The 27838-nt window shown below is 45.5% G+C and overlaps 1 protein-coding gene across 1 annotated transcript in view; it reads left to right on the top strand.

Moving 5' to 3' along the window:
• ARHGAP35 (Rho GTPase activating protein 35) overlaps nt 1-27838 on the top strand; it is a 425684-nt gene that overhangs the window by 105676 nt on the left and 292170 nt on the right. The gene's annotated exons all lie outside the window — the stretch shown is intronic.

Raw genomic sequence — 27838 nt, 5'->3', positions numbered from 1 at the left:
ACAGCTTATCCTATGCATCTCTGAAGGTCCACCTAGATGCCCTTGTTTCCTACGCCAGTGGCCTAACAGGAAACATAGTCTTCACCTTACCAGTGGTAAAGAGATTCCTGGATGGAAAAAAAAAGGTAGCCCCACTAGGGACTGCAACAACACCAATATGGAACCTAAGCATCATGTTTACAGAACTCATGACCCTTTGAGTCCTTGCACAAGACGTAATTCAAGTTCTTAACACAAAAGACAGCCTTCTGATGGATACAAACTACCTGTGGATTCCTCACCTTATTAATTCATCCTTGCGCCAGCATCCGACCGAAGGTTTTCTTCCTAGCTCTCCACATCGACGAGGACGTCACAATTGCACAGCTCCACGCAACTCTGTCTGACGTCACCTTGCCAATAAGAGGTCCTCGCCTGCGTGCTGACGTCCGTTTCCTTTTTTCCGTGCCTTCAACGCCAACTTTTTTTCCTGGCTCGTTGGATAGTGTGTATCTTTGGTAGTTACAATGTCTCCCCCGAGAAAATCGGGTTTCAAGCCTTGTAATGATTGTGGCGGTAGGATGTCGGTCACTGACCTGCATGAGAACTGCCTTTGGTGCCTTAGCTCTGAGCACGATGTCGAAGGGTGTGGATCGTGCCAGAGAATAAATCCTAAGGCACTTAAAGAGAGGCCAAGCTTTTCTTAGCGAAGGCTAAGAAGAAGGGCCACAAGGGCTTCTTCTCATGCCTCTTCCAAGAGGCACAAATTAGAGTCATCATCATGACTCTTGGCGCCATCATGACTCACGGCGCCGATCGAGGTCTCCATCTACTCGATGTCGAAGTAATTGGGAGGTGAGCCCTACTGTGACTCCTCAGCCCCAGAGTCCAGAAGTATCTCCGACGCCGTCAGTCTATGAGGTGGCTCCTCATAGCCCTCAGTTTTCTCCGGCGCCGCAAGAGCCTGATGTGCAGCAGCAGGATCAAGATCAGAGATATCCTGTCTTCCCGGCTCGGGGAGCAGATCCGGCGGCATTTTTAAATGCCATATATGCTGTTTCCAGGCTATGGCCCCTGCTGGTGTACTGGCGGGTCACAGTGGGCCATTCGCTTTTTCCCTGGGCTCCCTGGCTCCATATCAGATGAAGCTGTTTATGCCCTTTTGCCCGGTTGAGGGTGCCGGGTCGACGTCGATGATGTCTCCTCGAGTTATGGCGTCACCATCTAGATCCGTGGCGCCGTTGCCATCTCTGCGTCAGCTGAAGCCAATGCTTTCCCCTGGCCACCCTGTTCCATTACCTGTGTGCCAGCCGACTCCGAAGAAGGCACTGTTGGATTCCGTGTCGTCGCCGGGTCCGAGTGATGCTCGGATCCATACATCTTCTGTGCCTGGTCGGAATTCGGAAGCAGTGGCTTCGGCGTCGGTGGATTCGATGTCGACGCCGAGGTTAGAATCCCGCTTGAGATCTCAGAGAAAGGCCTTGCGTCTTCTTGATGAAGAAGAATACTGGCAGTTGGAAGAGGGTGAGCTTTTGGAGCCTTTGGAGGAATACCAAGGATTGGGGTCAGCGAGCGGGCTGGATACTTCCCCGGAATGGGACATTTCATCTCCGAGGGGAGTTTACGGAGGAGGCAGCGTCATTCCACTCGGTCATTAGAAAGGCAGCGGACTATTTAGACCTGCCTTTATCTGCAGCAGAGGTAAAAGACAAATCTGCTAACTGAGGTTCTGCATCCCTCTACATCCTCAGCTGATCCTTTGCTGCCTTTCAACGAGGCATTGTTGGAGCCTATTATGGACTTGTGGAGGAAAACAGTTTCATCTCCAGCTGTGGCAAGGAGGCATAGGGGAGCTCCCGGGGATCCTGGGTTCCTCTCACGTCATCCAATCCCGGAGAGTTTAGTGGTTCAAGCGTCTTGCTCCACAAAGTCTGCTCCTGGTTCGTTCCCTGTGGCCCTCTCTGATAGGGAGTCCAAACGAATGGAGCAGTCTTCTAAAAAGATCTTTTCGTCTTGCAGCATGGCGCTTAAGGCTGCGAATGCTACCTGTGTGCTGGGCAGGTATGTCCATGCCCTTATGGATTCAGCCAAGGCTATGGTCGGGGATCTGCCACAGGAGGCACAGAAGCCTTTTGGAACACTCTTTTCGGATGCACAGGCTGCGGCGCAGCAGATTATACAATCAGGCCTTGATACCACAGACTCAGTTGCTGGGGCAATATGGACATCTGTTGCTACAAGGAGGCACGCGTGGCTGAGGGCCTCCGGATTCTCTTCGGATGTACAGACCACCTTACTAGACCTGCCCTTCGATGGTGAACGGCTGTTAGGGGACAAAGCTGACTTTGCCCTTGAACGTTTAAGGAGAGCGGAGCTACAGCAAAGTCCTTAGGCTTACAGGCTACCCCTGCTGCCCCTTTATTGGTCTTTTCGCAGGTTCAGAGGTTTTGGTCGTGGGAAGGTTTTACGGAGGCCCCAGTACTCGGCCCAACAGCCTACCAATCCATCTCATCGTCCCTTTAGAGGGCGTGGGAGGGCTAGAGCTAGAGGGGCAGTCCAGCAGCACCCTTCTTCGTCATCCTCTTCCTCTGGTGGACAACAGCAGGGGAAGCAGCCCTAGCTTTCCCCACTTTATCGAACATGGCTCCCTCTGTAGGGGGAAGGCTTTGTCTTTTTCTCCGCAAGTGGGAGTTGATAACAGCAGACTCCTGGGTGTTGAATATTGTGGAAAAAGGATATGCTCTACCCTTTCAGGAGTTCCCTCCTCCCTTTCCCCCCCGTCCCTCGTTTTGCTCAGGGGACCATCTTCTGTTGTTGCAACAGGAGGTTCTGGCCATGTTATCAAAGGGTGCAATAGAGTTGGTTCCGGAGCAGGAAAGGGGTCCGGGTTGTTATTCAAGATATTTCCTTATCCCCAAGAAGGACGGTCGCCTGAGGATCTTGAATTGGTTCCTGAAGCAGGAGAAATTCAAAATGCTGACTCAAGCGCAGGTACTTATGGCGTTGAACAAAGAGTATTGGATGGTGTCTGTCGACTTGCAGGATGTGTACTTTTATATCCCTATACTCAAGTCGCACAGGAAGTATCTCCGGTTTGTGGTGGGGTTGCAACACTACCAGTTTGCAGTCCTTTCGTTTGGGCTTACTTCAGCACCTCAAGTCTTCACAAAGGTGATGTTGGAGGTTGCAGCACATCTCAGGCAGAAGGGAATAGCTGTATTCCCTTACCTGGAGGATTGGTTGGTCAAAGCCAAGTTTCCAGAGCTGGTGCTGCATCACCTGCAGGTGACAACCCAGTTGTTGTTTGATCTGGGGTTTTCGGTAAATGTGCCCAAGTCTCACCTGGAGCCCTCTCACTGCCTCCTGTTCATAGGGGCAGTACTGGATACAACATTGTATCGGGCCTACCCTCCGCCTCAGCGGATTCGGGACATTCAGGCACGGATTCCAATGTTTCGAAATGGAGCGGTTGTTCCGGTCCTCAAGGTCTTACGCCTGCTCGGTCTGTTTGCTTCTTGCGTTCTGTTGGTCACTCATGCGCGCTGGCATATGAGGGCTCTTCAGTGGTGCCTCCGCAGGCAATGGTTTCAGCACAAAGGGGATGTTGAGGATTTAATAAGGATCTCCAGGGACACTGCAGCGGTATCTCCAATGGTGGGCAGTGGACGGCAAACTTTCCCAAGGAAGGCCGTTCTCACTACCACTTCCAGTGGCCACAGTTGTTATTGATGCCTCCACTCTAGGGTGGGGGGGCTCATCTGGGGGATCTGGAGATCAAGGGTCATTGGTCTCCGGTGAAACAGATGTTTCATATCAATCTGTTGGAGCTGCAGGCGATACGTCTGGCTCTCAAGGCCTTCCTCCCTTCCCTTCCCTTCGCGGTCAGTCGGTTCAAGTCCTCACGGACAACACTACTGCAATGCGGTACGTAAACAAGCAGGGAGGAGTAGGGTTGTACCTTCTCTGCAGAGAAGCTCTGCGGCTCTGGTCCTGGGTTTAGGACCATCAGATTTGCTTGATAGCAAATCATTTGGCCGGGGTTCTGAACGTACGTGCGGACAGTCTCAGTTGGCACTTCTTGGCCAATCACGAGTGGCGTTTCCATCCAGACCTAGTCCGGTACGTCTTCAAGATGTGGGGGTCTCCGCAGGTAGATCTATTCGCCACTCGGGAGAATGCGCACTGCCCATCGTTCTGCAGTCTCCAGTATCCGTTGCAAGGAGCATTGAGGGACGCGTTTCAAATACCCTGCTTTACGCGTTTCCCCCCATGCCCTTGATTCCTCAGGTCCTGAGGAAGATCGCCAAGACAGGGCCCAAGTCATCTTGGTGGCACCGGATTGGCCGAGAAGGGTGTGGTACACAGACCTTCTTCAACTCTCAAAGTACCCTCCGCTCTGTCTCCCGCTCAGGGCAGACCTCCTCTCGCAATCGCAGGGGCAGGTTCTAAACTCCCACCTCCAGAGCCTGCACCTTCATGCCTGGAGATTGAACGGGGCAACCTGAGGTTTTTTTTCTCTCCCACCGGATGTAGTAGATGTTATTCTGTCGTCCAGGCGACACTCCACTAAATCCATTTATGCCAGTAGGTGGGATACATATGTTATTTGGTGTGGAGAGAAACAGAAAGATCCCTTGAAAGCCCACCTTTCCGATTTTTTTTATTTTTTATTTGCTCTTGATTTAGCAAAGAAAGGCTGTTTAGTAGCTACAGTTAAAGGTCATTTGGCCGCTCGATCGGCTTTTCTTTGTCTCCCGGTTCAGCCCTCTTTATTTAAATCTCCGATTGTAAATAGGTTTATTAAGGGCTTGCTTAATAAGGTTCCCCCCACGCCCTTTCACATGCCTCAGTGGGATTTAAATCTTGTTTTAACATTTCTGATGGGTTCACCGTTCGAGTCCATGCATTCATGTCCTTTAAGGTATTTGGTTCTTAAGACTGTATTCCTTATTACTATAACCTCTGCTAGGAGGGTTGGGGAGCTTCAAGCCCTTTCAGTGAAACCCCCGTTTACCTTGTTTTTTCCTGATAATGTGGTACTGAAAACCAGGGTGGCTTTCCTGCCAAAAGTTGTCACTCCTTTTCATATTGGGCAAACTATTACCCTTCCCTCTTTCTATCCTCCTCCCCTCCCCTCTAAAGAGGAAGAGAGACTCCGTTGATTGGACCTTAGAAGGGCTCTCAGTTTTTACATTGAGATGACGAAAGACTTTTGCCTAGAGGATCAGCTGTTCGCGGGGTATGTTGGTCAGCGGAAGGGCAGAGCAGTCCATAAAAGGACAATCTCCAGGTGGGTCATTCTTTGTATAAAACTTTGCTACTTACTGGCAAAGAAAGTTCCTCCTGAGGGTATCAGGGCTCACTCCACCAGGGCTAAGTCGGCCACTTTGGCCCTGGCAAGGGGAGTCACTGTGGTGGACATTTGTAAGGCGGCAACTTGGGCGTCCCTCCACACTTTCGCTAGCATTACTGCTTGGATGCTGAGGTTCGGAGGGACGGCCATTTTGCGCGATCTGTTTTACAGGATTTCTTGGTGTAATCAGACGCGCACCCGCCTTCGAGTGTGGTACTGCTTTGGGACTCTATTCATAAGGTGAGGACTCCACAGATAGTTTGTATCCATCAGAAGAACAAGTTAATTACCTTCGGAAACACTTTTTTGGGTGGATACAATAGCTACCTGTGGATTCCTCATAGTCCCGTCCGCCTCCCCGTTGCCTGTCTGATTGCACTAGGATATGTGGTTGTATAGATCTGTGTATATTGATATTTTTTCCTGTACATATAAATGATGGTTTTTGATTATGTTGCATCATGAGGGTTTTATGTATATATGTATTTATTGGATTTTTTTGTGGAAGTCTGTTTTCACCTGTTCGCCTCAAAGGCACGTAAAAAATGGGTGAAACTGACGTCTGCACGACGGCGAGGACCTCTTATTGGCACGTGACGTCAGACGTCGTCGCGTGGAGCTGTGCAATTGTGATGTCAACGTGGAGAGCTAGGAAGAAACCTTTCCGTCAGATTCTGGCGCAAGGATGAATTGGTAACGTCAGGAATCCACAGGTAGCCATTGTATCCACCAGAAAAAGCGTTACCGAAGGTAAGTAACTTGTTCTTCTAGTAGCCATCACATCTCTACGCAGGCAGCTAATTACAAGTGCTCACTGCACTAGAACGCTACCTACAGATGCACAAAGATAATGTTTTTTTAAGAACAAACCCATAGTTTCCACCGAAGGTGAGGTCATAGTTCTACGTTAGCCAAACCATATAACTGCCTGAATTCTCTCATAACACAAAAACACAAGCCAAAAGAGCACTGCGCACTTTAGACATGCGAATGGCGCTCGTGAACTATCCCCAGGAGACACAATCCCAAACAAAGTGAACTTAATATTTTTTTTGCAACAGCAAATAAGGGCACACCAGTAACCAAGAGAGCTACTGCATGGTGGATAGTACAGTCATTTCAAAACTGCAATACCGAACCTGAGAAATCATTAACAACCCAACTCAAGAATCATTCCACAAGGACCAAGCATTTGCAATGCATAAGGTGTCGCATTTACTTGAGTTGGAGGTATTGGCATTGTAAATGCATCACTAGACTTTTTTTGCAAGTCTAATTGGCCAACCCTGCCTCATAGTTTAGGCCTTTCTGCCACACACCTCCAGTGGCCCTGGATATAATTAAAGGGCTAGTAGGCTACTGGAATATTTTTTTTCCCCAGATGCAAAACATAGCAGCGGGACAATGAATAAATTATTGTACTCCAAGAATGCATGCTATCTGATAGAGACTTCTAGTTGCAGATTCCTTACGTTAGAATTTTCCCCAGGCGTCAGACTGGATCTGGAGAACTTTCTTGGAGCAGTACCCTTGCACGCCATTCAGTGGCGTTTGTCAGCTCCACAATGGGAGTGGTATGATATGCCCAGGTTGTGCATTTACTTGGTCTCTTCTCTGGGATTCCATTTACATGGGCAAGTTGAAGATACCCTTTACTCATCCTATGTTATTCTTTCAACTAGCCATCTGCCTTCCGACATTGAAGTGCTTTTTTGATATGATTCCTAGACCATTTTCTTAAGACTTTTTTTTTTTTTGTACATTTAGAAGTAGTGTCTAGGAAATTTTGCTTTATTGTTTGCTTGGACTTGAAGTTGTGTCAAAGGACGTTTATTTTACAATTTAAACTTAGTTGCTAACCACACATCTGAGAAATGTTGTCTCTTTATTCCTGGCATTAATAATGTGATCTTACTCTTCAGTTAAACTTCTTCATTCTTCAATGACAATACCTTGATGGGCCATGTAAGCCATCAGAGGTCCCACGTTAAAGTTCCATTGCCATAATATTACTATTGAAGTAATTTCTCCTGTGTCTTAAGGTGGTGGGTTAGTTTGTAAAAAGTTGGAACCCTGACGAAGTGTCTTATCTAGTCATTGCCTGTCTGTTAAGAGTATGTGGAGGGAAGCAGGCTCAACAGGTTCCATCATTTTGCACGCTAATGGTAAATATGTAATGAATGATGACATTGGAACTTTAAGCAGATGGAGTCTCCCAAAGCTTTATCTACACAGGCACACTGCTTTGCATATATTATTATGCAGTAGAGTTCTACAGATGATGCTAGGGAGATTCCTGAGAACCTTTCTCACCAGGCATAAGACACACCAGACTCTTCGGCCATTGGGCAGTGCTAGCGACTGATAAACATGTTCTTCTCCTACAGCCCTGTAGAGGATGGAATTAGGGCCTTATTCGTATGCAGACGTGAGTTCAGTCAGTTTTATGGCATTGGAACAGGTTTTCGAAATTATGCAATTGTATGTCCTGGGTGTTCAACCTGTTATCTGCTTTTGGCATTTCGTAAGATGTCATCCTTTAGGATGGCTTGCTATGGTGCGGTGTCAGGTTCCTTCAATTCTGCAGTCTTATAATTGTGTTTCTGTTTTCTGGGGGCCTCTGTTAACCTCACATTACCCGTAGGCAGGTCCAACAGATGCAGAAAACATATTTATGTTTCACTTCTCAATAAAAGTCCTAAAAAAAAATAGGAGTACATTTTAGAGCACTTTTGAAATCTCCACTTAATTCAAGGCTATGTATGGATCCATTTTTCACTTGCTACCCGCCCCCTTTTTTCTGAAAAATGCTTCAGTGAACTGTCTCCTCCTATCTGAGCCTTTAGATTCATAGGCATTACGGAAGAAGTCACCCAGTCTAAGAGGTCATATGAAAAGGCCACGTGCAGATGATATTGGGGAATATAACAATGCATTGTTACAATACAGTATATATCCTTTTCATAATAGAGCACTAGAAATAATATTGGAATAACAGATACAGTTGGGTGGTGTAATCACCATGCCATTTAGTATTTTGTAATTCCCTTTTGTTACTTACAGAAGCTTTAGGTAACACTATACTTTTGTTCACATTTGTGTTCATATCAACCCCTACCAGAAACACTCAAGAGGTTTGGCTATTCTGTCCGTGGATGGTTACCAGTGGCTGGGAAAACAATTTGAGATTCAGATTTTCTTCAGTTGGTTGAAATCTCCCACTTGTCAGTATCGACTTGACCCCAGGCTTCCAATCATAACTTTTTTTGGTATCCATTGTCATGAGAATGCCCCATCCCTATCACTGCCAAGTAGGTCACCTCTTTCTAACAACACAGGTGAAAGATGTTGCCAACATGGCAGCTTCTAACAGAGACAGAGGGAGAAACACCGGTCATACAGTTGGGAGTGGTACACAACGTCTACAAAATAACATGGCATGGCTTTTCCGATTGCAAGCCTGAACTCCTCACAATTTGGATGCACTCCATGGCCACTCCGTTTATTGTTTCCACCGAACCATGCACTCTAGAACAGTAGAGCACTGTTCTGCAATGATATGTTGGAATTTCCCTTAAAAATCCTTCATGTAACTCAAAGCATATTGCTCCTAGTTGTTAGTAACGGACACCTGTGGGATCCGTCACTGAGAAGAATGTCTCAAGAATTTGATGCAAAAATCAAATGGTTCTCTGGGACTCACTCAAGTTTTCCCATGAGGTAAAAGGACACGTCAGTAGTTGATCATCTATCTACACAATCACAATTTTATTGTTCTTTATAAAAAGTGCCAGACAGTGTATCAATAAAGTGCGATTCTCATAAGTGCAATAAATGCTGCATATGTACAACACCGGTATCCATGGTTTAAACATGTCAGTCCAGCATGAATACCGTTTTAGGATACTAAGGTCCTGTGGATGATTATCACTTGTGTTATTTCGACCCAAAGATTAGTTATTGTGCGTCTCTTTAGGACCAAAATCCATCTGACAAAGTATGTAGAAATATGATTTATATATAAAAAATCTATTAACCTTTATGCACCTATTTATGTCCGACATACATCTAACTGAATTAGACACATACTTTTCAACCTTGTCTTGCCTTTATGGAGGTCTCATTCAGAAACAGCTATTTTCCTTCCATAATATATAACCTCATGCATCACATTGTGCCATTATAGTGAACTGACTTATACAAGGAGTTAATCAACAACCCATGGTACACATCTAATGCAATTCTCCCTATCTATTGTATGTGCTGTATAAGTAATTCTTAATATGAATCCAGAATCCACTCAGAAAAGTTACACTAAATGTTGAGATCCTTCCATTGCACCTGAAGTTTTCAATACATGCTACTTAAACCAGTCAGCAACTCCGGTTTGTCTCAAGAAGGTGATGCTGCGGCATTCCACTCCCTATTAGAGCCCCGTATTACCCACATCTCTGCTGGTGTAGAAATAGCCAACTGATATAGAAATCACATTCATCAATTGTGGGCACTCAAACAGCACCTTAATGTAAAGACTAATTGCTTAAATCAGCCCATGAGTTTGTGCACAATCTACTGATTGGTATGGATCATGGGTCTCTAACCTTTTCTGTAGCGAGAGCTACTTCTGATCAGTGAAAATCATTGTGAGCTAACAAAGGCTAAACAACTTGCGCATTATTACCAAACACCCCTACGTTAAACTTCCTTGACTTTAAGCCTAATTTTCACAGAACCAGATACTATGGTTTGAACAGAATACTTTAATTAGGGGCACTATGATGGGGCTCCCATGTGTGTTCGTGAGAGCGTGGTATTTGGGGATGTATTAACGTGTGCATATGAATGGGGGATATATGTGTATAGGTAACTGAGAGCCGGTGTCATATGTACTTGTGGCACAGGGCATACCTTTCGACATATGTTGCGCTTTTACAAATATAGCACAAACATACAACCATGTTTTTAAATGGGTTAAATGTAAAGTGCAAACATGTTCATAATGTGGAACATTTTTCTACACTTTAAATTTCTCCCATCGAAAACATTATTGTATTTTTCAGTTATAAATATTGCAGTGTGTTCTGGCCACTGGGAGCAAGAGGCCTGCTGTTTCTAATACAACACTTTGAAAAATAATTTGAGAAAATGAAAATGAAAGGTTAACCTAAATATATGGTAGGTTTTCCTTTTCCCTGATTTAAAAACATTGAGAAACATCATTTTGTTCTACCTAGTTGACAAGGACTAAAAGAGTTAAATACCTTAGTCCTTCAATTCTTCACCTCAGGGTCATACATCTGACTCCAGCACTGCTTCTTATCAGGCCCTGATATCTGCAGTCTGGTGATAATACTGTAAAATAGACACAACCTTCTCCTAACTTTAAAAGGGAAAATGTGAACCTAGCCTTATTTAAAAATGAATTCCAGGCTGTGAGCTACTCTAATGGGGTGTGGGAGCTACTGGTAGCTTTTGATCGACTGGTTGGAGACACCTGATGTAGATAATGGGATTGCCATGTTAAACTCAGAATAATACATAACAGTGTGTGTTTTTTGGGGGGGGAAAAATCCCTCATAGCAATCATGCCTTTCATTTTTCCATATTGGTACTAAATTATACCCGGATTATACATTGAGGAGAACATGCCCAATTCCCACTGTAAAAGGATAGATGATAGTAGGGCTTTATTTAACATACATAGATGCCTATGCCAACGTATTGTACAGTTATTTGCTTCCACACAAATACATTCCCATTCTATTTACTTGCATACAACATGCCTTTAAAGCCAGGCCTATTGATTGGCATTGGCAGTGCTCCAGCCCCCTGCCAAGCCTTGTGTGAGCTATTTGGGGCAGTTGACGCTTAGGCCCTCATAACGTTTTGTCACATAAGCTACCCATGCCAAATCTGCAGCTTTTTTTCCCCAACATCATGGGGATTCTAACGGTGCCCAGGGTTCGTGGATTTCCCTGAAGGGGACTGTGAAAGTAGCCAAAATACAGCTAAATATAGCTAAATTTGGGGGTTTTGGGACAAAAGTGATACAGAGGAAGCTATCAGTTTTTTCTCCTGCAAATGGCATCAATGAAGGCTTTCAGGAACAGGCAGACTAGCTTTGTCATTTTACTGGTACATCCCCCATTTTTCCTATTTGTTTTGTTTGCTTTCAACCTCCTTCTAGTTAGTGACAGAAATGGGTCTGAAACCAATGGTGGATCCCAGAAAAGCTAATGCTGAATTCAGCATGGCTCATTTGTGTAGATCATTCACGGTTTTCCTATAGAAAGTAACACTTGAAATAAAATAAATATTGAAATTGAGCTGAAAATAATAGCCATTTGTGTCTAAGTTTTCATCTGTAATTCTTTCTTAATACGGCAAATTTTCAAAAGTAATATACTGTTAAGGCTGCCGGACCCTTGTGGTTGCAGGGATATATTAGGCTTGTACATTCTCTAAGAACCCAAGCTACCCAGAGGCAATAACTGAGCTGCACCTTGCAGTGGTTTTTCATTGTGTACTGGGTATACAGCAGTTTATTTGGTAAAATATCAAGAGTGAAAAATAGATATCAAGGAAACCTATGTGCTTCTGAAATGGGCGCAAGATATGGAGTTTAGAAGCAGTAGTTATTTGCTCATCTCTGAATTTGGGGGTACCCATAGTAGCATGTGCGTTAGAAGGCATTTCTCAAAATGACTTATTTCTTACACAGTGTCTTACAATTGGACGGCACAAATGCAGAAGAACACAATTGGTGATTACACTTGTTGTGCTATTCTGTGTTTCCCCCGCAAGTCTCCCAATAAAAATGGTACCTCTCTTGTGTGGGTAGGCCTAGTGCCTGCAAAACGAAACGGCCCAAAGAGTTTTGTGTACTTGTCACATTTTTCCACTGAAAATTGACTGTTTTTTTTGCACTGTGCCTAGCTGTGGATTTTGGGTTGTAGCTCAGCCGGCACCTAGAGAAACCTTTTGAACCTCTACATTTGTGAAAACTAGCCACACAGGGGAATCCATGATGGGGTGACGTGTGTGTCTGCCTCTCACCACATTTTTCTGTCTAGAATCCGTTGCAGACCTCAATATTTGTCTAAAAAACACATTTTCCCTATATTTCTGTGATGGAAAGTTCTGGAATCTGAGGGATGCCACAAATTTCCCACCACTCAGCGTTCCCCCTCATTCTCGAGATAAAAATGATACCTCACTTGTGTGGGTGGGCCAAGTGCCTGCAACAGGGAAGTGCCAAAAACGTGTAGAGATTGAGGGGGCACCAAAGCATGTTCATAAGCACAATTTTTCTAACTACGTTTTTAGGCTGACTCCGCTTTGGGCACCCACACAGGTGAGGTATCGTTTCTATCAGGAGACTTGAGGAGTACGTTGAGCGGTAGGACATTTGTGCTTCATATCAGTTTCTGGAAGAATATGGCACAGAAATGCAAGGCAAATATGTGATTTTAGTCACATTTTGAGATTTGCTGGGCATTGTGGGTAAGAAAACTTGTTGGATTCCACAAAAGGCTCACCACCCTGTACCCTTCTGGGTATCTAGTTTTTGAACATATCTAGAGTTGGTAGATTCTCCCTCGAAAAGAATCGAGCATGCTACCAAGTCTCTTACTTATATAATGTGAAGACCCTTCACCCACCAACCTAGTTGGTGGCATGCTTCATTAATGGGGTACCACCCGAGTTGCCCAACATGTTAGGAGTGTGCTTCGACGCCTGATTACAGATGAGGAGGTTCTTTTGTGGGTTCAATTCCCAGGTGTGAGAGAAGTGCAATACGTCTGACTTGTGACTACTTATTATTTTTGCACACACTCTCTGGTTGGATTTGGCACGAGGGTGAGTGATGGTTCAATATATAACATTTTATTAACAAGAGATTTCACAAAAATGAAATGCACTCTTAATTATTGAAAGGTCTAAAAACTGAACAAATTACTTAGAGCTTGTGACCGTTAAAGCTGCGACAAGGCACAATTCGCTTTACAGACCATTCACACACCTTTCGTATGTGATGCTCACAAAACCATTCACTCTGCCAGCTGTGGGCCCAGCACATTACAACATTCACAACAAGAGTAAATGTACACCCTTGTAGTGAAAGACAGAAAAGACTAACTGCACAGCCATATATTCATCGAGTACTTGGCACAAAGGTGTGTGATGGTTCAGCATATAACATTTTATTAACAAGAGATTTCTAAAAAATGATATATACTCTTAATAATTGAAGGTCACAAAAACTGAGCCAGTGACTTGCAGCTCATGAGATGTAAAGCAGTGCCAAGGCACCAAGTGCTTTACAGTCCATCCGCGGGCCCAGCACATTACAACACTCACATCAACAAACTTCACCATTTAAGTGCCCATCACCTTCATATGCCCACGCGCCTGACACAGCAATTACACCAGCTGATGGAGTGTGTGCACTGGTGTTTGGCTAGCAGTGTGTGTAGTGACAAGCAGCAAGTTACTTCTCACACACAGCCAGCCAAGCGCCAGCCCACGCACAATGCCAGCAAAGCGCCAGTCCACATACACTGCCAGCAAATGTTTTTTTTAAACAAACAAAACACAGACCAACTGTAAGTAAAAACAAAGCTACAAACATAAAAGCGCAAACTACACACATCACACTAATGCCAACCATGAACCTGAACAAAAAATGTAAAGCAATACAGATCTTTTTTGTGTGGCACATTCTAAAACAAGTGGCCAACACAGCCCAAGTTTAGAAGGACTAGCGGGGCAGTGCATATAGGCTCTACATTGCTTATAGGGATTGTTTTTTGTTGTTGTTTTTTTTGTGGTCATGGGAGGAACGTGATCAGCAAAGTTGCGAACTTTCAATCTAGCAACATCCTCCAGCACTTCAGCTATAGGAACACTTGGCTGTTATAGCCATGGCTTTGCCGCAGGACTATATAATCCTTTGATTAGATAGACCCCACTCCAAGGGAGGGAGAATTGCAATTATTTATAAAAACACTTTCACATGCTTCGCTCAAGCTCTATTCTTCTCTTCAGCAATTAATGCTATCTTTACTTTTTCTGGAATACTGATTTATTGCCCTCCGGGTCCTGACAGGAAGTTCCTTCAGACTTTACCAGAAGTGATAGCAGATTTTGCTTGGAGGAATTCTAATTTCACCGTTTTGGGTGATTTTAATATTCATGTAGACGATGAACACAATAATTCAGCGAAAACTTGGCTTATGGAACTGGCAGCCTTCGATTTGGCACAGCTGATTCTTGGCCCAACGCACATTAAGGGCCACACTATTGACCTGGTGTTCAGTAACCTTTTAAATCTATCTCCCCTGCCCCCGCTTCACTTGGTATGGTCTGATCATTTTTTAATTTCGCTCACACTTCCCACAATCTCTGCAGCTTTACAACCTCTATCTAGCAATTCAACCTGGCGCTACTGGTCCTATTTAAGTTGTAAAGACTGGACAGACAATCTAGAACTTTATCACCATTCCCTCTCTATGAGCCTCAGTCAGCAGAGGTATTTAATAAATCGATATCTAACTCCCTTGACACCATATTACCGGCTAAGACTGTTCATAAAATTTTCCTCACTAAGAAACCTTCCTGGTTCTCCCCCAAGCTGCGGCAGTTAAAGAACGTGAACAGCTAGAAAGCAAATGGAGGAAAACCTATGGCAATGTCTCTAAATGTGAATATAGAAGAGCGATCAGATCTTAACATGCGGAATTCAAAGCCGTATAGGGAACGTTCTATTCCTTTAGAATAGAACTATCTCCCAACTCCCCTAAAGAGAAATTTTTAATTTGTAAAGAACTGCCTCGGGACCCCTCTACAAGCATTTCAGTTCAAGCCTTTATAGAGCATAGCAACAACTTAGCAGGCTTCTTTCAAGAGAAAATTATTGGTATTCTACGAACCTTTCCCAAGAGGCCAAATTGATTGCCCAAAATGCATTCCATCCTCCGAGAGCCACTCTTTCAGCCATTGACGGAGGATCAAGTAATGAACCATCTTATGTACTATAAAATCAGGCTCTCCCCTTCATCCTGCTGCACCATCTATATTGGCTTTAGGTTCTGACGTCTTAGTGCCTGTCCTAACCAAGATTCTTAATAACTCTTACATCTGGTCAGCTTCCACAGTGTTGGAAACATGCTCATTAAACCCCTACTCAAGAAGCCGAGGTTTGATCCAACATTATTGAGTAATTATAGACCAATTGCTCTCCTTCCAATAGAATCCAAAATCATTGAAAAACATGTAAATAAACAAGTTACAGGTTTTCTTGAAGATTATAAACTTCCAGACCATACCCAGATAGGCTTTAGACCTTTACACCGCACTGAAACTGCCCTTTTGGCTGTCACAGAAGATATCTGTCAATGCCTGGATTCAGGTGGATACGCAGTAATAATTCTATTAGATCTGAGTGCCGCATTTAAAACTGTAGATCACAAGATACTGCTACATAGAATATCTCAGATGGGATTTGTAGGGACCTCCTTTGAGTGGCTTCCCTCATTCCTGAAGGATAGGACCTTTCAAGTTCTGGATCGGTGTTTCTTCTCCAATTCTTTGCCCGTTAGTTGTGGAGTGCCACAGGGCTCTTCCCTAAGCCCCACTCTTTTTAATATCTTTATGTCCCCTTTGGCAAAAATCATGGAACCCTATGGACTATCCTTGGTGTCCTATGCTGATGACACTCAGCTGGTCTTTTCCTTTTCTACCAAGGCTAACTTAGAACAAGCCACTTTATCCTCTTGCTTTCTAGATGTTGCCAGATGGATGGCAGATAGCAAACTCAAGCTCAATGATTGAAGACAGAGGTTATGATGGTTGGGAATCCCTCCTTACTCAAGTCTTTTCCTCTAGCTAGGGATTGGTTTAAAGATCTTCACCTGCCAAAAGAAACTATAAAGAGCGTGGGCTTACGGCTAGACTCACATCTCACAATGGAATGTCATTCTGAAAAACTTGCAGCCACCTGCTTTAGTCTTCTAAGAACTCTTAGAAAATGTTTTAAGCTTCTTCCTTTCTCTTCCAAAAGACTCCCTATCCAGGCCCTCATACTGTCACGCCTTGACTATGGAAATGTTTTGTTCCTAAATTCCCCCTCTTATGTCCTAAAGAGACTGCAAGTGGTCAGAATGCTGCTGCTCGCCTACTTAAGGACACTCCTAGACATCTGTTTGCTAAACAGGCCTTGGCCTCCCTTTACTGGCTTCCTATTGAACAGCGCACCATCTTCAAAGCCATGTGTTTTGTGCACCGAGCCCTTCGAAACAAGTGCCCGGTCTTTTTCAGACGAATTGTTACACCGTAGCCTGCCACCATTTGCCTGTGCCAACAGACCCAAAATTCCTCACCCAACACCCCACGCCTGAGAGCCTTGTCATCCAGGCTTCCTTTTCATCTGGCACATTCCCTGCTGCACCCCCGGATAGGGAATCAAAAAGACTGGAGAACTTGGGGAAGAAGTTGTTTTCTTCCAACAGTCTAGCGCGCAGTCTGTGAACACCGCATGCCTTTTGGGCTGCTATTCCCATACTCTCTGGGATATGGTTGCGCAAGTACTGCCTAGAGTTCCGGAGGAGGCCCGGACTATCTTTTCCCAAGCCGAGGGATGCAGTAAAGTTCATGATTCGTTGTGGACTGGATACGACCAACCTTCTGGGCAGATTGGTTGCATCAACAGTTGCATTTGCCAAGCCTGGCTGAGAACATCTGGCTTCTCAGGGGATATCAAACAATCCTTGATGGATATGCCCTTTGGCACACGTCTCTTCGGAGACAAGGCGAACTCGGCGCTCGAGTCCTTTAAGGATTCCCGAGCCACGGCCCAGTCCCTTGGCCTTGCATCCACTCCTAGACCCCAGCAGTCCTCCTTTCGCCACTTTTATGGCTATGGAAAGGACACCCAACCATGTCCTTTCACCTCTGGCCATCGACTCAAGCATGCTGTACAGCCCCTGCGTAGCTGCGGAATCCCACACCCTCGGGGATCTGGGAGCCAGCGGGTTGCCCTGTCCAGCCCATCCCCCGATTCTGCCTCCAAACCTTCCTAGTCCGTGGGTACACCAGGAACCGGTTAGTGACAGGTTTCACCATCACCTGCCCCACTCCTTTACCTCGGACAGGTGGGTTCTCCAGATTGTCCGAAGGGGCTACTCCCTCCCCTTCGAGACACCTCCTCCAGCCATGCCACCTTCATACAATCGAATATCAGAGGATCATATGGCGCTTCTCCGCGAGGAAGTCCAAGCCCTTTTAGCCAAAGGAGCAATAGAGAGGGTTCCGTTGCCAGAAGTAGGTCGTCGTTGCTATTCCCGCTACTTTCTGGTGCCGAAAAAGGACAAGGGTCTTCGTCCTATTTTAGCTCTTCGGTCCCTCAACGCCTTCCTCAAAAAGGAGAAGGTCACGAGCACTTTCAGTTTACCGTGCTTCCCTTTGTCCTTACCAGTGCCCCTCAGGTGTTCACGAAAGTGATGGTAGTTGTGGCAGCTCATCTGCGCGGGTTGGGGGTCCCAGTCTTCCCCTACACTGACTATTGGCCATTGAAGGCAAACTCCCCCCTGACAGTCGTCTCCCACCTCCAGACTACGGCAAACCTTTTGCGTTCGCTGGGGTTCACTATCAACGTGCCGAAGTCACACCTGACTCCTTCTCAGTCTCTCGCTTTTATCGGAGCTGTTTTGGATACAGTGCAGTTTCAGGCATATCCTCCCGAAAAGCGAGTCCAGGATATTTGGGCTATGATACCGATGTTTCAACCTGTGTCCTGGATTTCGGTAAGAATGACTGAGGCTGCTGGGCCTCATGGCCTCATGGCCTCATGCATCCTGCTAGTTCAAAAGGCCAGATGGCATATGTGGGCTCTCCAGTGGGACCTGAATTTCCAGTGGGCGCAGCATCAGGGAAGGAGGTGCGAGAGACCTGCTGTGGTGGTTAACAAATCAGGATTGGGTCAAGGGCAGATCCCTCTCCTTTCCCCAACCAGATCTTACAGTTGTGACAGATGCGTCACTCCTGGGATGGGGCGGCCCCATGGGAGGGGCAGAGATCAGGGGCCTCAGGCGGAAACCAGGCTCCATATCAATCATCTGGAGCTCAGAGCGATTAGACTAGCATTAAAAGCATTCCTTCCCTCCCTGAAGGGGAAAGCAGTGCAAGTGTTCAAACAACACCACCGCCATGTGGGACTGCAACAACCTAGGCGGAGTGGGGTTGTGGACCCTTAATCAAGAGCCTCTTCGCCTGTGGAGTTGGCTGGAATATCAGGGCATTTCCCTGGTGGTTCAACATCTGGCGGGCTCCTTGAATGCCAGAGCAGACGAACTCAGCCGATGATGCGTGGTCGATCACAAATGGCATCTCCATCCGGAGGTGGCGCAGTGTCTTATCCTTCAGTGGGGAGAACCTTGATTAGACTAGTTTGCTTCTGTAGGGAACGCGCAATGTCGGCTGTTTTGCGCTTTGGAGTTTCCAAGGCGGCACTCACTCAGCGACGCCTTTCGCTGCTAGTGGAACTCCGATCTCCTTTACTACTTTCCGCCTATACCACTTCTGCCCGAGGTTCGGAAGAAGATCAGGCAAGACTGGGCCCAAGTTATCCTGGTGGCTCTGGACTGAGCATGAAGAGTCTGGTATCCCGAGCTGTTGAGCATGGCCATAGCACCTCCGATCAGACTGCCTTCAGACTGCCTCTTCAGGAGAATCTTCTTTCGCAGGACCAGGGGAGGGTCCTCCATCCGAACCTGTCCACCCTCTGCCTCCTTGCTTGGAGATTGAGCGGCAACAGTTGACGTCTTTTGACCTGCCACCTGAAGTCTGTAAAGTTATCTTGGCAGCCAGGCGTCCCTCAACCAAGACCGTATACGCCTATCGTTGGAAGACATTTGTGGCATGGTGCATCAATAAATCTGTCTATCCTCTATCTGCTCCTCATTCTCAAGTCCTCCTCTTTATTATTTCCCTTGCCCGGCAGGGTTCCACCCTGGGCACTCTTAAGGGATATCTTTCTACTATCTCTGCTTTCTTGAGGTTACCAGATCAGCCTTCCTTTAAGAAACCTCCCAACAATAGGAGATTTAAATAAGGCCTCACACATCTCTTTTCTCCTATTCCACTCATCATGCCCTAATTGGATCTAAACCTGGTATTAACATACCTTATGTGTGCCCTGTTTGAGCGGCTTCACAACTGCCCTTTATGGCTCTTGACCATCAAGACTGCCTTTTTACTTGCCATTACTTCTGCCCGCAAAGTAAGTGAGCTCCAGACTTTGTCATCTAAGCCACCTTTCCTGGCCATACATCCAGTCAAAGTGGTACTGCGCACAAGGGCTTCTTTTTTTACCTAAAGTAGTGACACCCTTCCATGTTGGACAGTCCATCACCTTTTATACACCCCCACATCCCTCTCATGAAGAGGAGAGACTCCACCATCTGGTCCCTAAAAGAGCGTTGGCGTTCTATCTTGATTGTACCAAAGACTTCTGTGTGCACTCTCGACTCTTAGTGGGATATGTGGGTGCAAAGAAGGGGAAGGTGGTGCAGAAGAGGACCATTTCACAATGGTGCTCTTATGCATCAAAATGTGCTACACTCTGGCTAAGAAGCAACCTCCTGAAGGTTTGCGTGCTCACTCCACCAGAGCAACTGCTGCTACCACAGCTCTAGCCCGGGGCGTTCCTGTCCTGGATATCTGTCAGGCAGTGACGTGGGCATCTCTGCACACTTTTACCAAACAACTACTGCCTAGACAGTCGGGTCCTAAGGGACGGCTACTTTGGCCATTCGGTCCTGCAGGACTTCTTGGTGTGATCTTGGTTCGCAGCCCACCACCGGGAATAGTATTGCTCTGGTATCTATTCAAAGGTAAGGAATCTGCAACTAGAAGTCTCTATCAGATGTACAAGTTACTTACCTTCGATAACGATATATCTGGCAGAGACACATTCTAGTTGCAGATTCCTTACCGACCCGCCCATCCTCCCCACACTGCGAACTGATTTTTAGGGACAGGAACTTCCGCTTAAGGGCCCTAGTTTTGGCGCACTAGTCTGTTCTTTATGGCTCTGTGCTTCTGGCGTTGAAAGTCGTGAAAAGAAACTGACGTCAGTGTGCCGGGGTGGCTCCTATATATGACCGCAACATCATCACGGCGAACGAGAAGAAGAAAACCACGGCACATCACAGGATCAAGGTGAAGACACTTTATTCCTTGGTGTTAAATCAGGGCGAAAATCCTCTGATATCAAACGCACTAGATACGTAGTATGGAAGCACTGTACAATTTTCATGTTTGTGAAAAAACAGCCGACACGTGTTTCGTCATCATTGACTTTTTCAAGGCTTATTAGATATGGACTATAGGATTATATTTGGAAGGACTCCAAAAGTCAAGAACTGTACAAAAATGGGTACAAATAGTAGCATAGATGTATTCAGAGTCCAGAGACCATGGTAAGTCTGCTGAGCGTCTGTGCTATTCTGAGCCGTGTGTGTATGGCGTCGCCCCATCATCACGGCGAACATGACGCCCGCGGAGTTGACTGACGGCGCGCAGAGGTACTGCTTGAAGAAAAATCTCCACTTCAAGTCTGACACCTGGGGAAATTCAAAGGTAAGGAATCTGCAACTAGAATATGTCCCTACAATATATATCGTTACCAAAGGTGAGTAACTTGTATGTTGAAGACATCGTCAGAAAGTTGAGCGACTAATGCATTCCACTCGTTGATTACCATTGGCTTTCTGGTTTGTAACTCACTCTTTCAGGCTTTTTATTTACTGGATTTATTTGCTTTAGGCTCATTTTGTCCCTCCTGTTGCCTGAGCATGTTTTCTGTATCCTTCCAGGAACTCACTTTCTGCTAACAGGCCTTTAAATCTTGCTCTTATCTTGTTAAAGTTGCTGTGCATTGAAATACTGAGATCAAATGTCAGGCACTGTCTTCCAAGGGCACTTGTTTACTTTTCTTTCTCTGGCTTCAAAGTAAGAAGATTTATGTGACAATCTTGTGGATACTAGGAACAGGAAAGGGTATTTTTCTAGCACATAACAGTAGGGCCAACTTGAAATGTAGTGAATAGATTTCAGTTTGTACTTTAGAGGAAAGAGTTATGGGCTTAATAGTTTAAGGGCTAAATTGTTCGAATAGCTGGTGGATTCATTGAAACATTTATTGGACATTCAAGAAAAGGGGTAAGTAGTGGAGTTAGTCTACTTGCTGCCCACCCTCTTTCAATACTCTAACAAGTGTATCTCCAGTGCTGATCATTTAGAAAGAAAGGCAAGACACAAAGCTTGTGGTTAACAATATGGAGCAAGTCATGAGTTGATCAGGTGGAGAGAATAAGCTATCTATAGTAAAGTATGTGGATATAGTAATAGGTTTTGGATTTACATTGCCTTTGGATTGTTAAAGTGTATGTTAAAGATAAGTCTCCAGGTGTCAGCTTTCTGATATTTTTTTTATTATCCAACTTGCACGTAATTAGCATTAGTTTGCTTAGTCCTGGCCCCTTGATATACCTCCATAAAAAAAATCATCGTCCAGAGATTTTACAAGTTGTACTCAGTGCAGGTAATTCAGGTTTCATGCAGATTAAACAGTGGGGCAAATTTAAAGAGGAGTATAATACATTTTTAGTTTGCTAATAACTTAGGTAAAGTTTGGTGGATCTGCATGACATTTGACAAACTTAACATGTTTGTCTTTTATTATCAATTTCATGCAGGTTTGTTAAGTGAAAGATGTAGAGATGATCACATAATTATTCCTGTGCTGAGGAGTTTGGCACCCTTTGAATAACAGCCTGAAATCTGCCAGATGTTTTGCAGGTTTAGATTTTTGTTGGTATGTGACATCTTGAGCTGATTAGTTTAGCAGGGTGGCTGCAAAGATAAACGTGGGCAGTAGAAGTGTCATTCATCAATAACGTTGGTGTTGGGTGATGAATCAGAAAATTAAGCCCAGTGCAAGAATATTAGGTTTCTTGCAGAATAGGTGGGAGCAAATTTGAAGAGCAGTGTGAAAGTCTTTGATTTACTAACTATGTTGGCAGTGCTTTTCATGACGTTTGGCAGTCAGTTTACTTTTGCACGTTAAGCACCATGAATACCCTTCAAAAGAGGTGTAGAAACGATGGACAAGTGATATGGGGGATAAAAAGGTGTTCCTCAGGTCCCGGAGGACGTGCGGAACACACACTCACAAGCAGTCGAAGATGGAAGAGTTGCAGCCAAGTTTATTAGTAGGTGTGGTTTGGACACGACTAACTTGCTGGACAGAACAATTTTTTTGACAGTGGCCCTTCGTCGACCATGCCTGGCTTTGTACATCTGGCTTTTCGGGGTATGTCCAGGCAAACCTTATAGACATGCCCTTTGATGGGTCCCTCCTATTTGGTGAAAAGGCAGACTCGGCACTGGAGCGCTTAAAGGACTTCTGGGCTACGTCCAAGTCCTTGGGCCACTCCTTGACCCCTTGCCAACAGTCTGTTTTTCGCCCCTTTCAAGGCTTCAGAAGGGGTGGGGTACCACGCCATCCACAGACCAGCTACCGTCCTCCGTCAGGTCAGCATCCTGTGCAGGGATGAGGTCTGGTACCTTCAGACCCAGAGGGTCTGGCCAGAAGTCGTCCACCACCCCCACAGTGCCCAAGTCTTCCTAGTGTGATTCTGCAAGACCATATGTGTCCAGTTGGAGGGAGGATTCAACTTCATCTCCCTCACTGGCGGTCCATGACATTGGACAAATGGGTCTTGCAGATCATACAGAGGGGCTATTCCCTCCCCTTCCAGTCTTTCCCTTCCTCTATGCCTGCGTTAAAATAACAGCTGACGGAGGATCACTTAGTCTTGTTCCGTAAGTAAGTAACGGCTCTCCTGGCCAAGGAAGCCATAGAAAGGGTCCTGATGTCACAAGTAGGCAGTGGTTATTATTACAGCTACTTTCTGATACTCAAAAAGAACAAGGGTCTTCGCTCTATTCTAGATATGCGGGAAGTCAACCTCTTCCTCAAAAGGAGAAATTCAGAATGCTCACTCTGTCTCAGGTCTTGTCTGCCCTAGATCAAGGATACTGAATGGTAGCGTTGGACTTGCAGGATGTGTATTTTCACATCCCTATGCTGCCTGCACACAGGCATTACATGCGTTTTAAGGTGGGCCACAAGCAGTTTTTGTTTACTGTGCTCCCTTGTAGTCTCACCAGGTCCCCTCTGGTATTCACCAAGGTGATGGCAGTGGTTGCAGCTTATTTGCACTGGTTAGGGGTTTCAGTCTTCCCCTACCTTGACGACTTGCTATTGAAGGATCCTTTGCCCCAGACTGTCGTCAACCACCTTCAGACTGCCGCAAACTGTTTGCATTCACTGAGATTCACTATAAACGTCCTGAAGTCCCAGCTGACTCCCTTTCAGACTCTCCCTTTCATCGGAGCTGTTCTGGACGCAGTGCAATTTTGGGCTTATCCTCCCGAGCAATGATACCCAGGATATTCGAGTTATTATTCCGATTTGTCAGCCTCTATCCTGGATTTCGGTGAGACAGACTTTGAGGTTGTTGGGTCTTATGTTAGTCAAATATACCAGATGGCATATGAACGCTCTGCAGTGAGACCTGAAGTTCCAATGGGCACAGCATCAGGGAATCTCACCAACACAGTTCAGATCTCGTAGGGAACCGCAAAAGATCTGCAGTGGTGGTTAATAATCTGCGATTGGGTCAGAGGCAGACTCGGCGCCCTTTCCCAACCAGAGCTTAGAGTAGTGACAGATGCGTCACTTCTGGGATGGGGAGGCGATCTGGGAGAGATGAAGATCAGAAGCCTCGGGTCTCCATTGGAATTCGGACTGTATATATAAACTTACTGGAGCTCCAGGCGATCAGACTGGCATTAAAAGCATTTCTTTCTATTGTAAAAGGGAAGATGGTGCAGATGTTCACGGACAACACCATGTGGTACTGCACCAAGCAGGGTGGGGTAGGGTCGTAGTCACTCTGTGAAGAGGCCCTGCGTCTCTGGACATGGCTGGAACAGCAGTGCATAACCCTGGAGGTTCAACACCTGGCAGGTTCTCTGAGCGTCAGGGAGGACAAAGTCAGCCGTTGATGCCTAACTGGTTACGAATGATGTCTCCACTCAGAGGTGGCACAAGGTCTCTTTCAGCATTGTGGAGAGCCTTAGTTAGATCTGTAGGTCTCCACAGGGACTGCACAATGTAAGCAGTATTGAGCATTGGAGTTTCCAAGGCGGCACTCGCTCTGTGACGCTTTTCATCTCAAGTGGAGTTCAGTCCTCCTGTACTACTTTCTGCCCATACCACTTCTGCCCCAAGTTCTCAAGAAGATCAAGAACATATGGGTCCAAGTAATCCTGGTTGCTCTAGACAGGGCACGTAGGGTCTGGTGTCCCGAGCTTCTGAAAATGAGCTTCGATCCTCTGATCAGGCTACCCCTTCTGGAAAATCTTTTGTCATAGCAGCAGGGAAAAGTTCACCACCCGAACCGGTCAACTCCGCACCTTCAAGCGTGGAGATTGAGAGGAGACAGTTGACAGTCTTTGACCTTCCTACCGAAGTCTGTAAAGTTATTCTAGCAGCCAGGCGCCCCTTAACTAAGATGGTATACGCCTGCCATTGGAATCGTTTTGTAAATGATTGTACAGAAAGATATGATGATCCTCTTTCTGCTTCTCTCTGGCATTCTTTTTTTATCTTATCCCTTGCTTAGCAGGGTTCTACCTTGGGCACTCTCAAAGGCTATCTTTCCGCCTTATCGGCGTTCCTTCGGCTGCCTGATCAGCCTTCATTATCCAAATGACCTATTTTACCTAGATTTCACAAAGTGCTTGTACAGATGTTTCCCCCTCCATGCCCTTTATGCCTCAGTGGGACTTAAATCTAGTTCTCACATTTCTCATGTGTTCTCCCTTTGAGCCCTTGCACAACTGTCCCCTCCGGCTGCTCACCATCAAGTCAGCCTTCTTAGTGGCTTTAACATCTGCCAGGAGGGTGAGTGAGATGCAAGCTCATCTAAGCTGCCGTATCTCACCATGTTTCCGGACAAGGTGGTACTTGGAACTCGTGCCTCTTTCCTCCCCAAGGTGGTGACCCCATTTTACCTGGGTCAGAACATCACCCTGCCCTCCTTCTTTGATCCACCCCATCCCTCTAAAGAAGAGCAGCGACTCAACCAGCTGGACCCAAAAAGAGTGCTGTTGTTCTACCTTGACCGTACAAAAGAGTTCTGGGTGAATGACCACCTCTTAGTTGGGTACGTGGGAGCAAAGAAGGGTCGAGCAGTGCAGAAACTAACCATTTCATGCTGGGTCATTCTCTGCATTAAGATCTGCTACGCATTGGCCAGGAAAAGGCCTCCTAAATCCTTGAGAGCTCATTCCACCATGGGCAAGTTTGCGATCACTGCGCTAACACAAGGTGCTCCAATCCTGGATATCTGTCAGGCAGCGATGTGGGCATCTTTGCACACGTTCGCAAGACACTTTTGGCTGGACAATCTGGTCTGTAGAGATTGGCACTTTTCTTGTTCGGTCCTGCATGACTTTTTAGTGTGAAGATCTGTCTGCAGCCGACCGCCAGGAGGTTATGGCTTGGGTATCTATTCTGTGGCAAGGGAACTGCAGCTAGAAGTCTCTATCACATGAACTAGTTATTTACTTTGAGTAACCCGTTATCTGGTAGAGAAAATATCTAGTTGAAGATTCCTTACACCCACCCATGCCTCCCTGGTCTGCTGACATGTCTATTAGGGTCAGGGATTGTCCCTTTCACGGCCCTAGTTTTGCACAGACAAGCTGTTAGTTCTTTCCATGGCTTTGCGCTTCTGGCGTGGAAGTTAGTGGAACAGGAACTGACATATATGCGCCTGGGTGGTGCCTTTATAGGAGACTGTGATGTCGTAGACGGCTCTGATGCCACGCGGATCTGAACGAGGTCACCTGTTGGCGCGCACAAGGGTATTGCTTAGCAAAACCTACAGATTCCAAGCTGACGCCTGGAAATTCTAAGGTAAGGAATCTCCAGCTAGATAGTCTCTAACAGATAATGCGTTCTTCACTTTAGCTGTTGAATTTTCCACTCGCAGCCCCCCAAACACCACCACATGCCATGAGGAGCATGAGTAGTTTTGCTAAAGAAAAGGTTTACAGAACTATTTAAATGCTGGAATTACAGTCCCCAATAGCTCCACTTTCAGGGTGCATATGTAATTTTTGGGGGATTGAGGAGGTAATGTTTACAAGGTATGGTAATTTGCATTTTCCTTCCTCTTTTCGGCAAAAATACATTCCCGAACCAGTTTGTTGGTGCCAGTATGCAGACATGTTTTAGGGCATTGGCAAAGTGGGCCCAGCCTCAGAGCCCTAGTTATTCAGGGGGGCTCTGATAGAGCCATCTCTGTTATGCCTTGCCCTGATGACCTTGAATAATTCTTAAAAATATTGTTTTAAATACAGTTTTTTTTTGTTTAGTTTATTTTTAATGTGGGTGATGGATCGGAGTCTATAAGAGACATTTTGCAGAGAAATGTTTGTTTTTCAACACCATCTAACATCCATAAACAGTTTCTTTCAGCTCAAAACAGTATGTCACATATGAAAAATGGACAAGGGTCCCAAAGGTTAGTTGCAGTAATATTGGTGAGCTGTGTAATAATAAACGAAACAGCACTGTTCTTAAATATTTTGTTAGCATTTTTAGAATTTGGACCCTTGTATCTGTGTACTGTCAGTGACCTAGCCAAAGGGGGCATGCATAGAAGAGCTGAAATTGTATCATAAATTCAAAGCTGTTCTGAACAGTCTCCTCCCCTCAAATAACTTTTGGCCTCGGGCCCCCGAAATCCTTAAGATGTCCTTGCCATTATGTGTGCACTGCCATAATTGTGCCACATTTATGGCCCAAGCCACAGTCGTTAACCATTTCTACTATTCACCTGTAAGGACAAAGAAAGTGGTTCAGCCCTCTTGTAATCTTTAGATTTCTGTTCTGCTAGCATTGTTTTGACTTAATAACATGTGCTTCCATATTGGGCTGTTACTGAGAATGTTTACGTAAAAATGGATGTCCTTCCTGGAAGCCAGTGTTGGAGATATTATGCATCACTTTTGTCCCTAGAAAGATGCCTGAAGATCTTAATCTACTGCCTTCATTATTTTGACACTATGATTTTGTAACATTCGCTCATAAGCGCAAACTAGAGTGCTAGTCTTCCATAACTAGGCGGTTTGGACTTTGGTAAACGTGCTCTTTCACCCCATAATGACCACTAATCCTGTGGGTGGATGTTTCTGTGTAATGCCTGGCTGATGAAAGTATTATCTATTCACTTAATAAAGCACAGTTAAGGTTCCGCCTCATATACCCCAAATCACTGTAATTTGCCAGATATGTCATGTAATGCACACAACATGACTTGTGGTGTATGCCATGTTGTTGTCTTGTTATTTCTTTTTGTGTTTTGG

This window comes from Pleurodeles waltl, chromosome 9, assembly GCF_031143425.1.
Source record: "Pleurodeles waltl isolate 20211129_DDA chromosome 9, aPleWal1.hap1.20221129, whole genome shotgun sequence".
Taxonomy (NCBI): Eukaryota; Metazoa; Chordata; class Amphibia; order Caudata; family Salamandridae; genus Pleurodeles; species Pleurodeles waltl.
Note: the sequence above shows the minus strand (reverse complement) of the source record. Positions and strands in the feature narration are given on the sequence as shown.